Below are 19840 nucleotides of genomic sequence, written 5' to 3'. Positions count from 1 at the left end.
AGTCGGAAAAAGGTGGCTTGCCTACTTCAGGTTGGTGGAGAGTTCCTGTACATTTTCATAGACTCAAACTTCTATAACTTTTTTTCTGTTTAACTGTCTTAATTTATTTCACTTCTACAAAAATCTGCCAAATGTCTTCTTAAAAACAAGACCAATCTTACATCTATATTCCAAAGTATTCTTGAATTACAACCATTTAAGTTCGGAATGTGCATTTTCATGTCTATTAAAAAAAGGGGGGCGCTTTGATAAGGGGTTAAAAGGATCTTCACTCTAAAAAAAAATTGCTGCGATTATTTATCACAACCTAAAATCAAACATTGTTTCAACTTTAAAAAGTATGTGTTCATGCTTGACTTAAAATATTAAGTTTAGTTAACTTTAGTTTAGTTAAGTTGGATATTTAAGTTATCTCAACAAATTTTAAGTTGTTATAACTAATCAACGCCACATTTTGTACAGTGTTCTAGAGTTAATTATCAGGGCTCAATCTGCAACCCTAACTGTATTTTAGCCCCCATTAATACAGTTAACATTTTTTGTATGATGTACTTATACCTATTTTGTTAGTTTAACATCCTTACGATTCTCCAAGCTTTTGTTTTGACTTCCCGTGGGGTGGTTCAAACCTTAATTGAGGTGTTGAGACCCCTACAAACTCCCCTGTCTCATTTGCACCATTTTCCCCCAACAAATCCTGTAGTTGGAGGCTAGCAGATGTCGGCTGTATAATAAGGTGACCCTCATTCTACATTATGTGTCAGTCACGGAGGATCGCCCTTAAGCTGAGTCCCGGAGCTCCCGATTTCAGTCGCGCAGCTGTGCAGGTCTGCATCAAAACGATACGCGGAGTTATTGTGCACTTAATGCCGTGCCGGAGGCCCACGTGCCGCATTTATTATGGCTGAGAATTCAGCAGGCCTTACACATGAGATGGCAATCAAATAATGAAGGCGTTTGCACCCACACGGTCTCCGCTGCTCGTCGCGATTCTTCATGTGACGCCTTTCCGAAAGGAACAAGCAACTCTGTGACACAGACGGGGAGGTTGACAGGGGTTTCAGTCTCCCATGTGGAGCAGCTGGACAGCTTTGTGCGAGATAACGGATTTAAATAACCAAACGGGAGAGCGGGAGGACTTCTTTTCACAGGAAGTAGAGGCATTTTAATAGACAAATGTGGCAGTTTTGACTGTCAAAATGGATTCACATTCCTCTCCGCTTTGGGGGACTGATGTGTCAAAAGTTGTTCTCCTGAATAAATCCCAAGGCAAACATAAGACCTCATGTGAAGGGTAACGTATCAATTTGAGGTTTGGGTGAGAAGGGATGTAAAGAACAGGACACTCCACTGGCCTTTCAATCCCTATAATATTTGACAGGTAATAAGTGCAAGTCATTCTTCACTGTCGGGTTTTATTGGCCAGATATCATATTTTAATTGGCCAAATACAAAGACACTATGAATTCAAGGTTGTATATTTTAGAACCGATACAACATATGTAACCAATATAAATTGATCAGGAGCAATAGTAATTGTTGTTTTGTTATTTGCCCCTTACACTGCAAAAAAAAAAAAAAAAAGATATATTATTTATTTTATTTATACATATTTTATTATATTTCTTAACTAAATACTTGTTTAAAAATAATATTTCTTTATTTTTCTTACACAATTAGCAAATACATATATGTTTTCCTTGTTTGAAGTGTAAACCTTACTAAATTTAGTTAGATTGATGTAAAAAAGACTAATAGAGATCTTTAATTTTTGTCTTTTTTTCAGTACATGTCCAGTATATAGTAAATGTATACATGTGTCTTGTAAAGATGTAAATGTGCCTTTTTTAAGTATGTTTAGGTATTTTTATTGGATGATTATTGGGTAATTATCATTGCATGTTTTTCACATCAATAGTTTATCTCACTGATGATAATAATATAAAAAAATATATAGTTATTTAACAGATCATCAAAAATCACACACACACACTGTACACACTGTACACACAGGCACGCACACACACACACACACACACACACACACACACACACACACACACACACACACACACACACACACACACGCACTTTCACCTGTATAGGTGGCCAGGGACTGTACCACTGTTTTTTACTGAATGAGAGATGGAGGCTGATAAATATTTGAAAAGAAACCCAAGTTTGTGTAGTGCATCAGCATGACACAACATAGAGTACAAGACACAGTCCGTGCTTGCAAGTAAAAAAAATCAAACAATAACACACACACAAACACGTAGCCTACCTACACATATGTGTGTCCGCATGTGCGTTCAGCTGGATCGAAGCGCAAATGACATCAGCAACCAAATTCAGTACACATTTCTGAGCATCCCAAATATGTCCTCATTTTTAATGCATCATGGTCCTGTAGGCTCAGATTACATATTTATTCAAACAGTATTCCTGCTTGATTTGAGTGCACAGACCCAGCTTTTACTGGCTTCACATCCTGCCTGGTCTTTCCCCGAACCACTTCAAAAAGAATGTTGACGGATTGTTTCGTTTTTTACATATTCATTTCATCTCACCCTCCTTTTAGGCCTTTTTTTCATTTCTCAACACATCAAATGCAAACTAGGGGCCACCAATTAAGTTGGAGCTTGTAGTAGACTAATTAGAGTGCAAAAATAATCCTCCCGCTTCCTGTCTCTGTGGAGTCTGCTGTTGATATACATGCCTCCCACCCAAACAGAATTAATAATCGCTATAGAAGCCCTTGCACAGATGAGCTGTGTGGCACAGAGCTCTTAGGCTAATATAAGGGATTTCAGCAGGAACTCATTTCACACGAGTTAAAGAAAGCAGCAGGGACTGAAATGTATAGCTGAGCCTTGGGGGACAACAGGGATAATTGTAACATTTAATAAACGTAACAGAAAATATTTTTGAGAAATAAAATGCCGCAGGGTTTTTCTTTTAATGATTAAATATGTATAACATTTCTTCATTTGTGTTCCACAGAAGAAATAAAGTCATAGCTTGCAACAACATCATAAAGATGACAGAACGTTAAGTTTTGGGTGAACTATCCTTTTATCAAATCATTACTAGTTCTCTCTCTAAAAGTTAAAAATTATGTTTTGGGCCTGACTTGTTAGAAATATTACAATGTTCCTTTCAGCATGAATTTATCAGCTGTGAAAATACAGATGAAGAATGGTCAGAGGGCATCCCAGAATGCATTTGCCATAACTTTTTATATTAAAGTGCAGATGAATGTGGTTTTCAATACTGTCGTATTTCATGTTATTTTCCAATTAATAACTGTTACTTTCAGGTCTAATTATCTATATGGGCATATTTTAATATGTATTTCCCATCAATCCTTGTTTGTCTCGTATGCTATGTGTTTCTATTTAGTCTTAAGTCACTATCAAAGTCTGTCCTTCAAAATCTCAAGTTATGTCAAGTGCTATTCACATTACAGAACTTTTTCATTTATTCTTATTTTAATCGCATACCGCTGTTGAATGTAATACTGACATTTGTGTGCTTCTAGTTTTATTGAATCCGACTTGATTAAGTTATGCATTTATTTGACTCAAGAAATGACTGCTAATATGTCAAAGATGTCTGATGTAAAAACAAATAAGCCAAAAAAAAGTGTTAAAATGATCCCTGCTCACTTATATTTGGTAACACAAGCAGTTTAAATGACGAAAGGTGTAATGCCAAGAAAAGTTAAAGAGCATTTTACAATTATATTCTGTCATCTTCTTCTCCAACTATACATTCTACGTACAAATGTTGCAAACACATGATGGTTTTGTCATATTTATACTTCATATTCAATCGTTTTTAATTGCCATTGCTGGGCTTTAGATCCGTGCAGTCACAAACAGGCGAGAAAAGCAGCTAATTTCCTTTTCTCTGACAATTAATTCTGTTCAAATCTATAGAGGGATATTTCCATCCCCTGGCCAGACAGTCTGTCAACCTGCCCTCAAGTACTCATTAGATCTCCAGCACAACTGACTCCTTCTACATCTTGCCTCTGCAGACAACAACGGCACATTTGGCTCTAAGTACACATTTAAGATGCCTACACATCGCCAGAATGACCTTATGGCATCCAGAAGCACCTTTTTAAGTGGGAGAAAAAAGGAAATGTAATACTTGATAAGGTGCTTGAAGAGATGTGTGGGTAGGAGAGAGTGGATATAGGCTGAATGGCACAACACCAAAACATCGTGGACACCAAAGTGGCAGAAAAGTGCCTTCTGGCTAAACCAAATCATCGAGATGCAGCAACAACTCCCTGAGGACAAAGATTCTGCCATACAACACATCTTTCTGTTTCAGAAACCAGATATACAGCCTGCCATTGTGGATGGGAAATACGCCACGGCGTGTTTGGCATTTGTGAGTGTGACTGAGATGTTTTGGCAGAGCAACAACACTGGTTTCAGCCGATGTGTAGCCTCAGTCTCTTGGCTCAGAGTAATGAGCAACCTCAGCAGGCATCACACATCACCTGCGTCCATAATATTGCAAGAAGTCACCATGTGGATCTGCCCGGCGAGTTTAAAGCAACACATATATATGCTCGAATTAGGGTTCTTGCACATCTTTAAGTCTCTTCTAACCCAATAAAGCTCATCTTGGCGGTTAGGACCTTCATTTTGGAGTCATCTTAGTTTCTACAACAGCTACAGAATAATGAGAGGTGGATGGTATCATAACAAATTATATTCAAACTTTAATTTTAAATCTAATACATAAAATGTCATGTTCAAGTGCATCAGAGAAAAAAAAAAATCCCAAAATACCACATTGCAAATTTACTGAACCATCATGAGCAATGAAAGTACAAAAAGTGCAGTCAAAAGCCCGGAAAACACTAAATCAGGAGGGACAAATATATATTTTGAAGTCCTACCTCTTTATCAGATGCCAAAAATCACAGCCTTGATAAAGTCAGAAAACCATGGAGTTGATCGGCTGCCAATGTTTCTAATCTCTTTGCCTCTTTGTCTATTGCCAAGCACAAATGTGGAGTGGACCATCTACCATGGGGATGGACTCCATGGGCTCCTCTGACTGGCAAGATCAGTGGCTCTCTGGCGGGTAGGTGGAAACAGTGAGAAAAGTCCAGTAGTCCTCGCTGTGTGTACGGCAGGAGCGCCGTCAGAACAGAGCATCCTTCAGTGGGCAAGAAATCCAGAGGGAACGTGCCTGTAATCCCCAGACTGGAAGCATGCGCTGAAGATAAACAGGGGAGAGTTGCCTCAACATTGTTCTTTTTCCACTGGCAGCAACATCTCTCTTCTCCCACATCCTTCTGACGCTTTTTATTTATGTGGGACCGGAGTGGAGGGAGCGTGAGTGTTTGAGAGAGAGAGAGAGAGAGAGAGAGAGAGAGAGTGAGAGAGAGAGAGAGAGAGAGAGAGAGAGAGAGAGAGAGAGAGAGAGAGAGAGAGAGAGAGAGAGAGGGCGCTTGCACTGTCAGTGACTACATTAGCAGCTCTGAGTAGGTGGAGTTTTCTTTGCAGCAGAGGGGATCATGATTCGAAATCCAAAGGAGGGAGAGAGAGAAAGACAGATAGAGAGAGAGAACGCAGCATGAATAGGTTAAGAAGCAGAGGAAGGGATAAAGTAGCACAGAGGTTCAAAGAAAGGAGGGATAGAAATGCATCAGGGGCTCATAACCTAGTCGACTAGTCAATTAGTTCTGCCACTAGTCGACATGTCAAGGAGATATCCGCTAGCACTACCATTTAACTCAATGGCAGCTGCTCGGCTGACCCAGGACCGCATGGAAGAGTGCTGTCATCTTGGTACCATAGGAAAAATTGAGCCAATCACATGAGCTGTAAATTCAATGCAGCAAATTACTCTGGAGGACATTATGTTGATTGGCTGATAGACAACAAGAATGTACCCAGTTTCAAACTCTTCACTAGCAACTATCTTGATCTGTGATGTGACGTGCAAGACAGGGAAACAACTAATACAAAAGTGCATTGCATACTTTTAAGTTGGTTACATTTTTACTAATATATAATGAAATGCTTGTAATTTAAATGTTGGTCCATCAATGGAGAAAGATGTTTTTAAGAATCAGATGGTGTAGTTGGTGTAGTGTTGTTATCCACTAGCAGGGGGATAACTGACCGGTGTCGACTAGTAATGGATCATATGATTTCAAGTGCACTTGACCACTTGTCTTTTGTGTTTTTTGGTTGTTACAGAGATTTATTTACACATTTTGATTTTCAATACTTTGCGCTTTAAAATACACTTCTAAATGTGTGTTTAGTAGTCCCTATGTTTAGTGATTGTGACACTTCTAAGTTACAAACATTTTACAAGACACACATACTCATTTCTGCACCATTAAAATGTACAACACTATGATTTACTATGAATTTATATGTAATGCCTAATTTGATTTACACATGGAAAGTTTTCTTTGAATTCTCATGATTTCGGGCATGTGAGTTTCTGAACATGATGAATGATATAATACACTTAACCTTAAATTAAGGTTAGATTCATTTATTAATTTTACCCGAAACTTTATTAGAGATACTGTAGTGTAGATTTAGTCTGCATAAAGGGCACTAAGCTTTTGAGAATTTTTCTGACCTGGGATAGTCGTGCGATTTATTTTCTGAAGAGTGCACATAATCTCAATTGGCCAAGACCGCAGGTATGGGTATTGGGACAGGCCCTTGTTCTACGTAAGCGGTATCCAATCCTGGGCTACTGTCCTGCAAAGTTCAGCTCCAACCCTAATTAAATACACCTCAACCAGTTAATCAATGTCTTTGGGATTTCTCGAAAGTACAAGGCAGGTATCTTGGGGCAGGTTGGAGCTAAACTCTGCATGACATTGAGCAGGAAAGTAGACAATTCTTCTTTCCTAAAGCTAAGACATTTTTCTTTTTTGGAACTACTAAGAACATGACACTATCTAAAAAATGCACAAAAAACACGCAAAAAAACAATAACACATGATACAACAACAAAAATATAACAGAATACAAGAACCGGCTCTACATTTCGAATATTTTTGGAATTACTAAAAGGGAACAGAGTGAACCCGGGCATTTCACAAAGCATGTTAAAAGTGAATTGCTTTGCAGACAACTGGGGAGGTCTAAATTATTCGTATGAAGACAGAATTCTACTGCCATGAAACGAATCAAGTGTTGTTCAAAGGCTCACAGGCACTGATCGGCACATGAAGTTTCTAGACCATTTTGTAAAGCAATCTGGCAATGGAGATAAGCAGACTTTCTCAGCTCTATAGACGTTCACTTATATCAACTTTCCATCAACACATCGATCGATGTTCATTTACAGAAGATCAACACTGACTCATCGATTAGTATTCAAACACAAATACAAGGTAGGAAGGATGAAGGTTAGAACTATCTGCTTCGGGTTTGACACTTCAATGCCCGGTTTCATTCTGTTTCTAAACAAAGATTGAATTATTTTAGATCTCAAAGTCTGTGAGGTGACATTATGTACCAATTACTGTATGTAAATGATCATAATTAGTAGTGTTTACATGATCTGATAGATTTATCTCTGAAATTCAGTCAATAACGACTATGTAAGAGTCAAGAAGCCAATTTAAAAGTAATTTGTCCAACTAAACAGAATATTTGATGTCATGATTCCATGCAGGTTTTATCAATTGCATAAGACTTAACAATTCTACAAACATCTCTCTCATTTGACATCATCAATGCACAGTCAGGCTTTAAAACTCAGGCTTTGGAACAGAAAGTGTTTGATTTGGAGAGTATATCTGCAGACTTTATATAAGAACCAGAATTCTGAATAATTCAATAATTCCTTTGCATTGGGGATATGTAGCAGATGCTTTTATTCAGAGTGGCTCACAGGGCACATTTATAGAAACAGTCCCCTTGAAACATCTTTATGTGAAGCGTATTGCTCAGGAACAGATCTAATTTATGGTATATGGATTACAACCCTACTTTTACCAGCCGAGATCTTTGACCACTTGACCACGCCTAGTAGTATAACCGACCTACATAGTTTTCAACATGGACAGACTTGTTCCATTTTGTTGTTTAAACAGGATCAAGTCACTTTCTCTCTGTACCATATCCAAAGAAATTGATTGTTCTTGCTTAAACAGTAATTATAGATCACTGCCTTGTACAAAGTAAAGACTTCTCTATTGATGCTGGTCAGTTCAAATTACTGTAAGAGAGAACCGTGTTTCTGATATTCTCAATTCAAATGTCAGCTCTTCAAACCGCTAGATTTGTCTCTAAGTGATTAATAAGAGATTACTAAACCAATATCAGCATTATTTCCTTGGAGGATAGACCAAAAAGTCAACCCAGTGACATTTCAAGCAGACAGTGTACTATTTATAAATTAAGGCAACAGTTAGTTATGGACTTCAAATCTGATAGGTCGATTAGCATTCCAAGAGTTCTATTATAAGACCAACAGCACTGAGACTTTCAATGCAGACTCTGTTTGTGTCATAGTGTTAGATCAGTAGTAATCTCAGTCTCAGACGTCATGCCCAAGAACTGTTGGCTGAACGTCTGATGCATATGGCACACAAAATGAGAAACACTTTGGGAGTTTCTGCCATCAGTCTGAAGGTCTGTCTATGTGAGACTAGATCAGTAGTGGTGGGTTTTTTTCAGTGATTCTTTTTTGCATCGTTATGAGTCTTAATGAGTGAGTCAATTAATAATTCATTCAACCAATTTATTCAAACCTGCTTATTAATTCATGATTTAAACAAGTCTTTATTAGTGAGTTATTGAATTACTCATTCAACCGATTCGATCAAAGATGCTCATTCATTAAGTAACAAAACAAAGTTGGGTCACTGAATCGTTCGTAACCTCTCAGAAATAGCTGCTAGTTGCTAGTTTTAATGTGACATTTGTTGAATTAGTGACATACGCTTGCTTGGACATATTACTTGTATACAATACCTTTCCGAAGTTTTGGGTTGGTAAGATAAGTCTCTTATGCTCACCAAGGCTGTATTTATTTGATCAAAAATACTGTAATACAGTAGCCTGGCTAACGCCAGACCCAATTCTCGTTGAAACTTGGGTCTGGGAACCACATGTACATTTTCTCGTATTTGAGGCGTGGCTTATGAATGCCCGGCGCCGTTTATTGGGTGCTAAGAATGTCTATCAAATGCGCCTGTACGTAGCTCATAGCCAATCGTTTCCATTATACCAGATGACGTATGTAGAGCGACAGAAATTAGACAAGGAAGAAGACGATGGGTAAGATATTTTTGTGTAAACAATGACGTTCAGCGACTATTGCCGTTTGTGCAAGATAAACATGAGGGTCGAAGGTATATATGGACACTCCACAGACATGTCGTCATCGTCTTGCTGCTCCCTCCCCGTTCTGTGATTGGTTCCCTAGATGAGGCGAAAATCTGGTCCATGGTATCCAGACTGCCTTTCAGCGTGAATAAAATCGCGCTGCGCAAAGGCAGTATGGGGAAACCCAGGCTAGTAATACAGTAATATTAGGTTAAAAGTATTACAATTGAAATAACATTTTTCTATTAAAGGGGCTATTTGTATTAGTGACACCGGTGGCTGTAAAGTGAACTGCTGCCAGCAATCTATTGCTCGTGCTCGCTGAATGTGATGCAAGACACCAATGTACTCATAGGAGAAACATTTGCAATGATATACTGTTAACAAATTCCTCTCAATGACAAAATAAACAAAAATGACAGTGAGAAAACAGAGGTTAAGAAAGCATCTGATAGTGATGTGGATATATTTGTACCAGCTGTGCAATTCACCATCATCATGTCACTGATGAGGTTATTAAAATTACACGGTTATGACAGGTTGATTATAAAGTATATTTGAGATAATAGACTATATAGATCTGGCTATGTGAGACTTTACTGTAGTTTGAATGAATCCCTTTCCTTTGCATGATACATTGAGCTTACCAACCCGATCACACTAAATGCGTCTCTATAGCACGCAGTGTGTTTATCGTGTAATTTATACGCAAAAATTTGTTTTTACATGCATAGGATACGCATGGGTTGGTTAGGATAGGTTTAGTAGTGGTGTGGGGTGTGTGTGTATTATACGTTTGGGTAGAATTAATGGTGTGGGGTGCGTGTGTATTACATGCAATGAAGTGCACGCGAAAACTGCGTATCATATGCACGTAAAAACTAATTTTCGCATATAAATTGCACGATAAACACACTGCGTGCTATAGAGACGCATTTACGTGAGAACAGGCTGAGCTTACAGGACAGAATAGCTATAACATTCTATAATGTGTGAATATGTATGTGCTTTAAACAGTAATACTCCATTATCGCTCCATCAAATCAATATTTCTTCTATAATTTATGTAATATTTACATGCTTGTTTTGCCACTGTATGTATTTATGTTATCCAATGGCTCTTAACGGTATGTATTTTATGTTATATTTTATCATATCCTCAATGTGTTTGATGGTGATGATTAGTATTGTGATGCATAATAACGGCATGACTTTTAAATCACTATAAAAATGTACATGTTGACATAATCAGGGCAATCTGTGGTGGGCTGTTGGTGTTTTCTCAAGTCAACTTCTGTGGGGCAGGGGTATCGCTGTTGCCTAGCAGCCAAATCTGACCCTGGCACCAAAAGAAACTCCAAAGCAAGACCCGTGAATCAATCTGTCTCTAAGAGGTAAGTACATGTCACTCTTTCTCTCTCTCTTACACACACACACACACACACACACACACACACACACACACACACACTCCGGTGGGTTGCCCTGCTGATGGGGTCATGTGGTTCTCTTCACAGCAGACACAGACAGGTGACTGGCTCTGAGGTACTTACTAAAACAGGACATTACTGTTGAAGTTCTCTTTAGAAAAAAACTTCTCACTCAGTCTATGGAACAGCCAACGGATGCAACTACAACAACATATCTTGTTGAAGCCCCCCTATAGTCAATAATTGTATCCCTTAACACTAGAACTACCGGAATTCCAAAACTACTAGAACGACCATAGCGGCCATTTTGACCGTTACTTTGACGTTCATATGGCCGCACTGAACGTCATTTTCGTCATGTCATATCTACATTGGAACCTTCTTTTTAAATTTTCCAATGAAGCTTTTAATTCCTGTCATCATGTTATGACGCTATCGCCCTTAAAACAAGCACAAAAGAAAGATTGCCCCGATAGGTGCTGCCTCTCTATGTGAGGAAAGTGTTGCGTCAATTTATTTTCCCCCACCGCACTCACCACGTGAAAAGACATGCAAAAATGTTAGGAAACGTCGAAGCTTCATACCGTTAGCCTACAGCCCTGTTTGTAAATAAGTTAAGCTATGCAACGGGTACCAATAGGCGGGAAATGTAGCGGATTTATGTATCAATACATGCGTGCGGTCAAAATGACCGCTATGGCCATTCTAGGTAGAAATAGTCAGAACTGTTTTGTGTTTTGTGATTTTAATAAAATTGCAGTGTCAGAATAAAATATACACATATTTAGGAAAAGTCAGAGTCCTACAGACAAATTGATTTTATTCTAACAAAGTTATTACACTGTAAAATTTAAAAACGGTCAAAATGACCGTCTTGGGAGTTCTAGTGTTAAAGGAACATTCCGACTTTTTGGGACTTTAGCGTATTCACCGTATCCCCCAGAGTTAGACACCCTTTTCATCTCCGTGCGTGCCGTAACTGTCTGACGCACCCACCGCTAGCCTAGTTTAGCACAAAGACTGGAGGTAAACGGCTCCAGCTAGCATACTGCTCCCAATAAGTGACAAAATAACGCCAACATTTTCCTATTTACATGTTGTGATTCACTCAAGAAGCTCTCAATAAGAAGCCACAAGAAGCTCTCTGCTGTGGGATGCAAGGTGCAGATGTTCTGTTTTAATTGAGGATTCTAAGCAAGGAGGCAATACGTCAGGCCTGTAGAGTGAGCTACCTTAACGTCTCATCCAACTCAATTAAATTTCACCCGTAATTCTTGGCTCCAGCCCACCCTCAGGCCTTGCCACTAAAGCACAGAACAATAAATCACCTCAACCTTGTTGCATCTCCTGAAATCTAACTGAGACAAAGAACCTTCATTTATTACAGAGTTTGAGTTTGAGGCAGGTGTGGCCACTGCCTCAATTTCCTCACCAAACTTCCAAGTCCAGGTGTGGGAGTTTTATTTATTGATACAAACTATGTATGATGAAATGATGAAACTCGATGCCACTTTCCCTCAGGCTGTTGAGTACACAGAAGAAAGCACATCTGATTTGGAATGGATATTGAGTGACTGGTAAGAGCCAGATAGACTGTACCTTCAAACTAAATAATTATTTGATACTGAACTTGTATGCTCCTTTTGTTCATTTTTTTTCTCCCCAGTAGGTTTCTGCTTATTATAGAATTATGAGGTCAGTTTTCAAAAGTTGTGAAATGAAGGCTCTTAATAGGCTTGATTTGAAGTGCTGGGGATACATATGAATGCTTAAACTGTTAAATTAGACAATAAATTCACTGTCGAAGACTCTCTCTTAGTCATAATGTGCTGCAAGACATATTTTAAGGACTTAAAGTGGCATAAAGATGATGCAAGAATGCTCCAATTCCCCATTAAGACATGAGAGGCAGTGTTACAGTGCTTTCACCACGGGTATGAAGTGTTCTTAAATATTATGGAGGACTAAGGTATGCCACTTAAAGGAACACTCCACTTTTTTTGGAAATAGGCTCATTTTCCAACTCCCCTAGAGTTAAACAGTTGAGTTTTACCATTTTCGAATCCATTCAGCCGATCTCCTGTTCTGGCGGTAGCACTTTTAGCATAGCTTAGCATAGATCATTGAATCTGATTAGACCGTTAGCATCTCTCTAAAAAAAATGATCAAAGAGTTTCGGAACTTTTCTGCCGTACCAGCAGGCCAATGATATTACACAGCGCCTGAAATTAGTCCCCAGCTAGGTAACTTCCAACGTGACCGGCACCAAGTTTGTAATATCATTGCGCCTGCTGGTATGGCAGCAGTTCCTTGATTATTAGGCAGGAATGAGAGTATAGTTCCTAGTCATATTGGCCTAGAAAATCGCAACTTTTCATTTTCTGTCGGTCTTATACACGATGTAACTACAGAAAAGTCAAGTTTTAAATAGGAAAAATATCGAAACTCTTTGGTAATTTTTTTAGAGAGATGCTAACGGTCTAATCATATTCAATGATCTATGCTAAGCTATGCTAAAAGTGCTTCCGCCAGACCGGGAGATCGGCTGAATGGATTTGAAAACGGTAAAACTCAACTGTTTAACTCTAGGGGAGTTGGAAAATGAGCCTATTTCCAAAAAAAGTGGAGTGTTCCTTTAAAGTACATTTACATGGCAATGATAGGCTTAAAACTGAGAATTTTTTCCTTTGAATTTTCTGCGTACTGTCAGAACGATCCCCATTCACAAACGTATTTACGTATTTGATGTATTTACTTCAATATTTTTAGGATTTCAGCATAGCTCATCCAATCAGAAATTATATTATAAAAATAAAAACCAACTATATATTCTGTTAACACAGTCTCACCCCAAAACGTCACATACTGACGGGTCTTGACCATACGGCAACATACGACGAAAAGGGTACCCTTTAACGTCCATGTGTGACGATTCGGGTATGGTTGGGTTTAGGTATGCGTTAGTGAAGATCTAAAATTTCATCTTTTAATATAATTTCAGTATTAATAGTGTGTATCTGTATTATTATTCTTTATTGGTATTCATGATCAGTTGTATTATCTTATGGAGTTTAAATGCATGTGTTTGAATGCATGAAGAGACTATAGATAGCATGATGTGAGGATCACATGTCAGACAGAGGGAAGCTATATTTTGCTGAGGGTGTGTAACAGTGTACAACAGTTTCCACTGATGCAAGCATATCACCAATGTAAACAACAAGGATAGTTCTTAATATGGGAGTGGAGTGTGACATGTTGAAGATGACATATAGGCTACGTTCCAATTTTAAGAAGCTCAAAGCAACATGTTTGTTACCTTAAATGGAAGCTGTAAGTCTGTCTGTGATGTATATAAGCTGAATTTCACTGTACCACTTCAGAGAAACACGGAAACGCATAGACCTGGCGTGAATACAACATCTTCTCAAAGTTTCTCTCCTGACATATAAGAATAAAAGATTTTTCTTGGCAAGATAACTGGTGTCTCGTCCCGTGAATCAATACCGGGGAAAAGAGAAATAATTCTGAATCTACATTTTGGCGTCACGAACAGGATGCTGATCGGGCATTTGTCTCATCATTTCAGGTAAGACTTTATTTTATTCTAAATAATTATAAGTCTGCCTGGTGATTAGACATTGACTGAAACTGCTTAAAAGAACTGTGTGATTCAAAGTACCAGTTGTGTTGCCAATGAATATATATGTGTCAGAAAAAAGGAAAATAATTAAATAATTTGAATTTGATGTGACTTATTTGAGTTGCTCTGGTCAGTAAACCTCTGAAATATTGAATGAAGCTGGGGAAGTCTTTTTAATTTTTGAAAAGACTTTAGAAAATGGACCTTTGTTAGAAAAAGGCCATTTGTCAAATTTGTAGAATTAGCTGTAAGGCGATTTAGCAATTAGCTTGTTATGACTGGGAGGTGGTTGAATATGATGAGACTGTAAAAACCGAGGGCAGATTTTTCTCTACATATTTCAACACACCGAAGAATCGTTTCAGAAGGGGACGAGGATAGTGTGACAAGCGGTGATTTATAGCGGTTTAAAGTGGCGGGTCTGTGCTCCGGGTTAGCTCAGTGCAGTATATAGAGATACAAAGAAACCCTAAAACGTTTAAATACGCAGAGGATTGAACCCTTAGAAGAAGGGAATCAATGTAAAAGGAGCTAGAATCGCATGCATTCTAATTTTTGACAATGAAGCTGTTCAGTGTTTGAGGAGGTTGACTGATCTGAGAGCAACTTTTAAAAATAAAATAAAATTATATGTAGGAAAAACAAATCAATCAATTGATCTGAGACAAGCAAACAAAGAAAACATAAATTATTAGAGTTAACCTTTTTGTTTCTGTTTTTTGTTTCCTTTTTCCCTTTTTTTGTTCTTGAGTAAAAGACGCCAGGTGGAAAGGGAGAAAAGCAGAGGGAGAAAAGCAGAGGGAGAGCAGCAGAGGGCCTCCCCTGGAATTCACACACACACACACACACACACACATACATACATACACACACACACATACACACACACCCACGCACACAAAAATAGCCCTGCTGTTTTGAGCATACAAGACACAGAGTGACACAGAGTGACAAATACTCTGCAATGGCAAGTGCCTATAATAGCAGAACAATATCTGCTTGGTACCTGGAAAGGAAAAATAAAAAGCAAGCTAAGTTTTTGAAGAAAGGATTGGACATTAACGCATCTATAGATGTGCAGTTAAGCTGGTTTGAGTCCCAGAAAGACTCCATCAAGTCAAAAGTGTTTCCAATCCTTGCCGCACATTGGATTTTAAAACAAGGTGGAATTTGTTGCGGTATTGATGGGTGCCCAACTCCACTTGTCGAAGCCATGAAACCTCAAATTGAAGCATATAACAAATTGAACAAAATTATGTCCATTAAATGTTCAGATGGAGAAAATACAACCAGTAATGATTCATTTGATCCAGATTGGACAAATATAATAACTGAAGCTGAAAAGAAATATTCTCAAGCACCAGTGAAATCTGCAACAACTGTAACGCCGCCCCCTTACAACCCAATTTATCCAGTTTTGCCTGAACAATATATAGATTCATCTAAACCTCTGATACAGCCTCAAGCTTCGAGATCAAATGGAGGTCCAGTTGACAAAATGTATATTGCATCTGCACAAGCCGCTCCAATAATAATGAGATCTAAATCAGTTCAGCCAAACAGAGACATGTTGCGAGGTACACCAGCTCGTAATTATGGATCGGACTGGGGTGAGGAGACGAGAGATGACGACATGATCACTGTTGACAAAATTGGACCTAAATTTTCTTCACCTGCTGTTAAAAGGGAAGGATCTGAACTGATGACAGAAGAGAGACCATTCACACCAGGAGAACGTCAAGCCATTCTCACAGCCCTGCCTCCTCTGAAGAGACAAGATCCAAACACAGAGTTTTGGCGAGAATTAGACTCATTAGTCGAAGCTCATCAAATGACATTAAAAGACATACACACCATTGTAAAGGCAAAAATCCCAAGAGACAGATGGGAACGCTTGCCAGCATCGATCACAACAGCCCAATGGATAGACTTGTGGGTTGATGGCCAGGGACGACCACTGGGTCTTTGGCAAGCATTAGATGAGTTCCGAAAAGAAATCCAAGAAATCTTGGGCAGCGGTAAAATTCCTTTCACATTAGTGACATTGATTAAGCAAAAGGATGATGAATCTCCAGATGAATATGCTCTACGTAAGTGGAATTCTTATGAGAGATGGGCTCTCTGTGCCAAGAAACAACCTGACAGAGATGATGTACAGTTCACTGACACACTTGTGGATGGACTTAGCGCAAAATACCAACAAGCCTTATCACTTGGAGTCAATCCAGGTGAGACATTTGATCAAATTATGCAATGGGCTGGCCGCTTAGAAATGGCTATGAGATCAAACAAAGAAGAAGGAAACAAGCCATATCGAAGAGGAGTGGCAACAGCTCAATACAACATGGATACAAGGAAAAAGATGATTGTTTGCCTCCATTGTGGAAAGCCTGGACACGTCAGAAGAGATTGCTGGGCTAAAGGAGGTGGAGCAGAAGGTCAAGGTCAATCATTTAAACAGGCCAGTGTAAAAAACCATGATGAAACCTCTCAAGGGAAGACGTGGACTGAAGCACAAGTCCGTCAGCTCATTGAGGGGATTATGCGTCCGCAATAGGAATCAGCGGCCCCCTGTTTTGGTAAGAAAAGAGACAATCGCCTTTTCATCAATGCATTAATAGGGGGCCACCCATGTGACATTTTGGTTGACACAGGAGCAGCAATTTCAATAACAGATTTGAACTTACCTACAACAGATGAAACAATGGAAGTTGAAGGAGTTGGAGGAGGTATCACAAAATTTCACAAAAGTATTCAAGTTCCTCTGCAAATACATGAAGATGAAGTCTTATGGACATCTTTCTGGGTGGGGCCAAATTCACAAGAAAGCCTTATTGGCATGGACATTCTTCCATTGTTAAACATGATCATATTCACAGACAGTCGTCAGATCGCTACAACAGCTGGGATAATACCACACGAAGATCGCACATGTAACCTAAGGTCTGTTGGTACAGCAAAACCAATTATCAGAGACTGGGGAAAAGACGTTGTGTGGGGTCTTCTGTGCAGTGTATATCCGGATGTCTGGGCTAAACACAAATTGGATTGTGGCAAAGCCAACATTGATCCCATTGTTATTGAAGGACCGATACATGCCCCTCATAAACAATACCCCATCCGACCTGAAGCAAGACAAGCCGTGGAGGAGATAGTGGCAGACTTGGAAGCTGAAGGAATCATCAGACAAACTTCATCTACCACTAATAGTCCTGTCTGGCCTGTCAGGAAATCCGATAACTCATGGCGACTAACTATTGATTACACAAGACTTAACAGTGTAACACCAAAACCGCATCCTATTGTGGCCAATCCTGCCACCATTTTGAATGATATTCCAGGTAATGCTAAAATATTTACGGTACTAGATGTACTGTCGGCTTTCTGGTCTATACCTATTGACGAAAGATCTCAAGAGAAATTGGCCTTGATGCTGGAACCACATGAGGGAATACCACATGAGTGTGAAAAACAGGTAGAAGAAGATAGTCTTGGTCCAGTTAATCCAATCCCTCTTGAAAACCCAGACAAAGAGTTATGGGTCGATGGATCCAGTTACTATGTCGATGGAAAACGACATACTGGATGGGCTGTAGTAAAAGTTGATGGAACTGTTGTAAAGAAAGGAGCTCTTTCTGGGAAATTGTCAGCACAAGTAGCTGAGCTTATAGCACTTACGGAAGCTTTTGAACTATCGGAAGGAGATCGAGTCAACATCTATACAGATAGTCGTTATGCTTTTGGCGTGGTCCATGACTACCTTGCCCTGTGGAAAAGACGTGGACTTATCACTAGCAGTGGGAGCGAAATACAACATGCTTCCATAATTCGTCGCTTAATTGCAGCATGCCACTTACCCAGAGAAGCAGCCGTGATCAAAGTAAAATCACACCAATCTGACAAGTCCAAAGAAAGTCAAGGGAACACGGTAGCAGATGCAGCAGCTAGAGAAGCAGCTCTACTTCCTCTTACTCCTGTTACCTTGGTAAAAGAAAACAGTAAAGATAATCCTGAGCTCCATCTTCTGTCATATCAACTGGAGACAGATGAAGAAAAAGAACAATGGATAAAAACAGGAGCAAAAGAGGATGATCAAGGTATCTGGAGAATTCCAACAGGACAAGTGGTGATGCCTATCGGAACAAGAAGAGAACTAATGCAGCTGTATCATGGTAAAGTACATGCTGGAGCAAAAGCAATGAAAGCTCAAATCAGTGAGACTTGGTGGTGGCCACGAATGATGAGAGACATTGATGATTACTGTAGGAGATGCTTGATCTGCCTGAAGGCAAATGTGGGAAAATCTGTAAAGGTGCGAATGTCACATGCACCCAGACCAACAGGTCCATGGACGCATCTCCAAATTGATTTCACAGGACCTTTATCACCCAGTGGAGGGTATCAATACATTCTTGTAATCATGGACAGATTTACCAGGTGGGTGGAAGCATTCCCGACAAAAACTTGCACTGCTGAAGCGACAGCACGAGTAATGGTGGAAGAAGTTTTTCCTCGCTGGGGTCTTCCATATGAACTTGATTCTGACAATGGAACTCATTTCACTGGGAAATTGATGAAGGAAGCAATGAAGTTGATGGGGATTAAACAGAAATTCCACATCCCCTACAGGCCGGAGAGTTCGGGGCTGGTCGAGAGAATGAACCGATCGTTGAAAACCGCTCTTACCAAAGCCATTCTGCAAACTGGCCAAGGGTGGCATAAGTTATTACCTGCTATTCTGTGGAACTTGAGAGCAACTCCAAACAGAGTTACAGGACTAACCCCTTTTGAACTAATGACCGGAAGAGCAATGGTTCTACCTCATGATGCTCCGCCACCTGTGGGAACAGGAGGGGACTCTACTTTGTTCCAAGAAAAGTTACGACGCTATCTCGCAATGCTGGATAAAGCTACTAAAGACAATAATAAGAAAGTGCGAGAAGCTCAACAGCAATGGGATGAAAAACACACCACTACTGATATTCCACACATTCCCGAGTTAGGCAGTTTTGTTATGATCAAACGAATTTTTAGGAAAGGTTTAGAGCCTCGATGGGAGGGACCATATGAGATACTCTTAACTACTGATACAAGTGTTTGCCTTAAAGGAAAGGGTGTAGGGACAGATAGATGGTATCATTGGTCACAAGTTAAACCTTGCCTAGTGAATGAACAAAATGATAATGATAGCTTATGGCCTGAAATTGAACAATGTTCATCCATTAGTTTTAAAGACTGGGAATAAAGAAGTGATGTTAATTATTTCTCTGCTTCCATTTCAGGAATCAATTCCATTGACATTGATTAGAGATGGTTGCAAGTTATTCTCGATACCCAACGACAATGGTATGCTTATTTTTAATTTTACTTGGCATTTATCAAGAAAGCCAAGCTTTATGGACTCCTCGAGTTCAAGGAATCACTCGGAA

The 19840-nt window shown here is 39.3% G+C and overlaps 1 protein-coding gene across 2 annotated transcripts in view; it reads right to left on the bottom strand.

The window, feature by feature from the left end:
- sgcd (sarcoglycan, delta (dystrophin-associated glycoprotein)) overlaps window positions 1-19840 on the bottom strand; it is a 207205-nt gene that overhangs the window by 170818 nt on the left and 16547 nt on the right. The window contains exon 1 of one of the 2 annotated variants that reach the window (XM_079585264.1): window positions 4922-5341. The exons of the other annotated variant lie outside the window; for it this stretch is intronic. The gene's annotated coding sequence lies outside the window, so the exon portion shown is untranslated. Of the gene's footprint in view, window positions 1-4921; window positions 5342-19840 lie in introns of those variants that run through there. 2 annotated transcript variants of the gene reach the window in all.

Source organism: Phoxinus phoxinus (genome assembly GCF_949152265.1).
Source record: "Phoxinus phoxinus genome assembly, chromosome: 17".
NCBI lineage: Eukaryota > Metazoa > Chordata > Actinopteri > Cypriniformes > Leuciscidae > Phoxinus > Phoxinus phoxinus.
The sequence above is the reverse complement of the archived record's forward strand: the minus strand, read 5'-3'. Positions and strand labels throughout refer to the sequence as shown.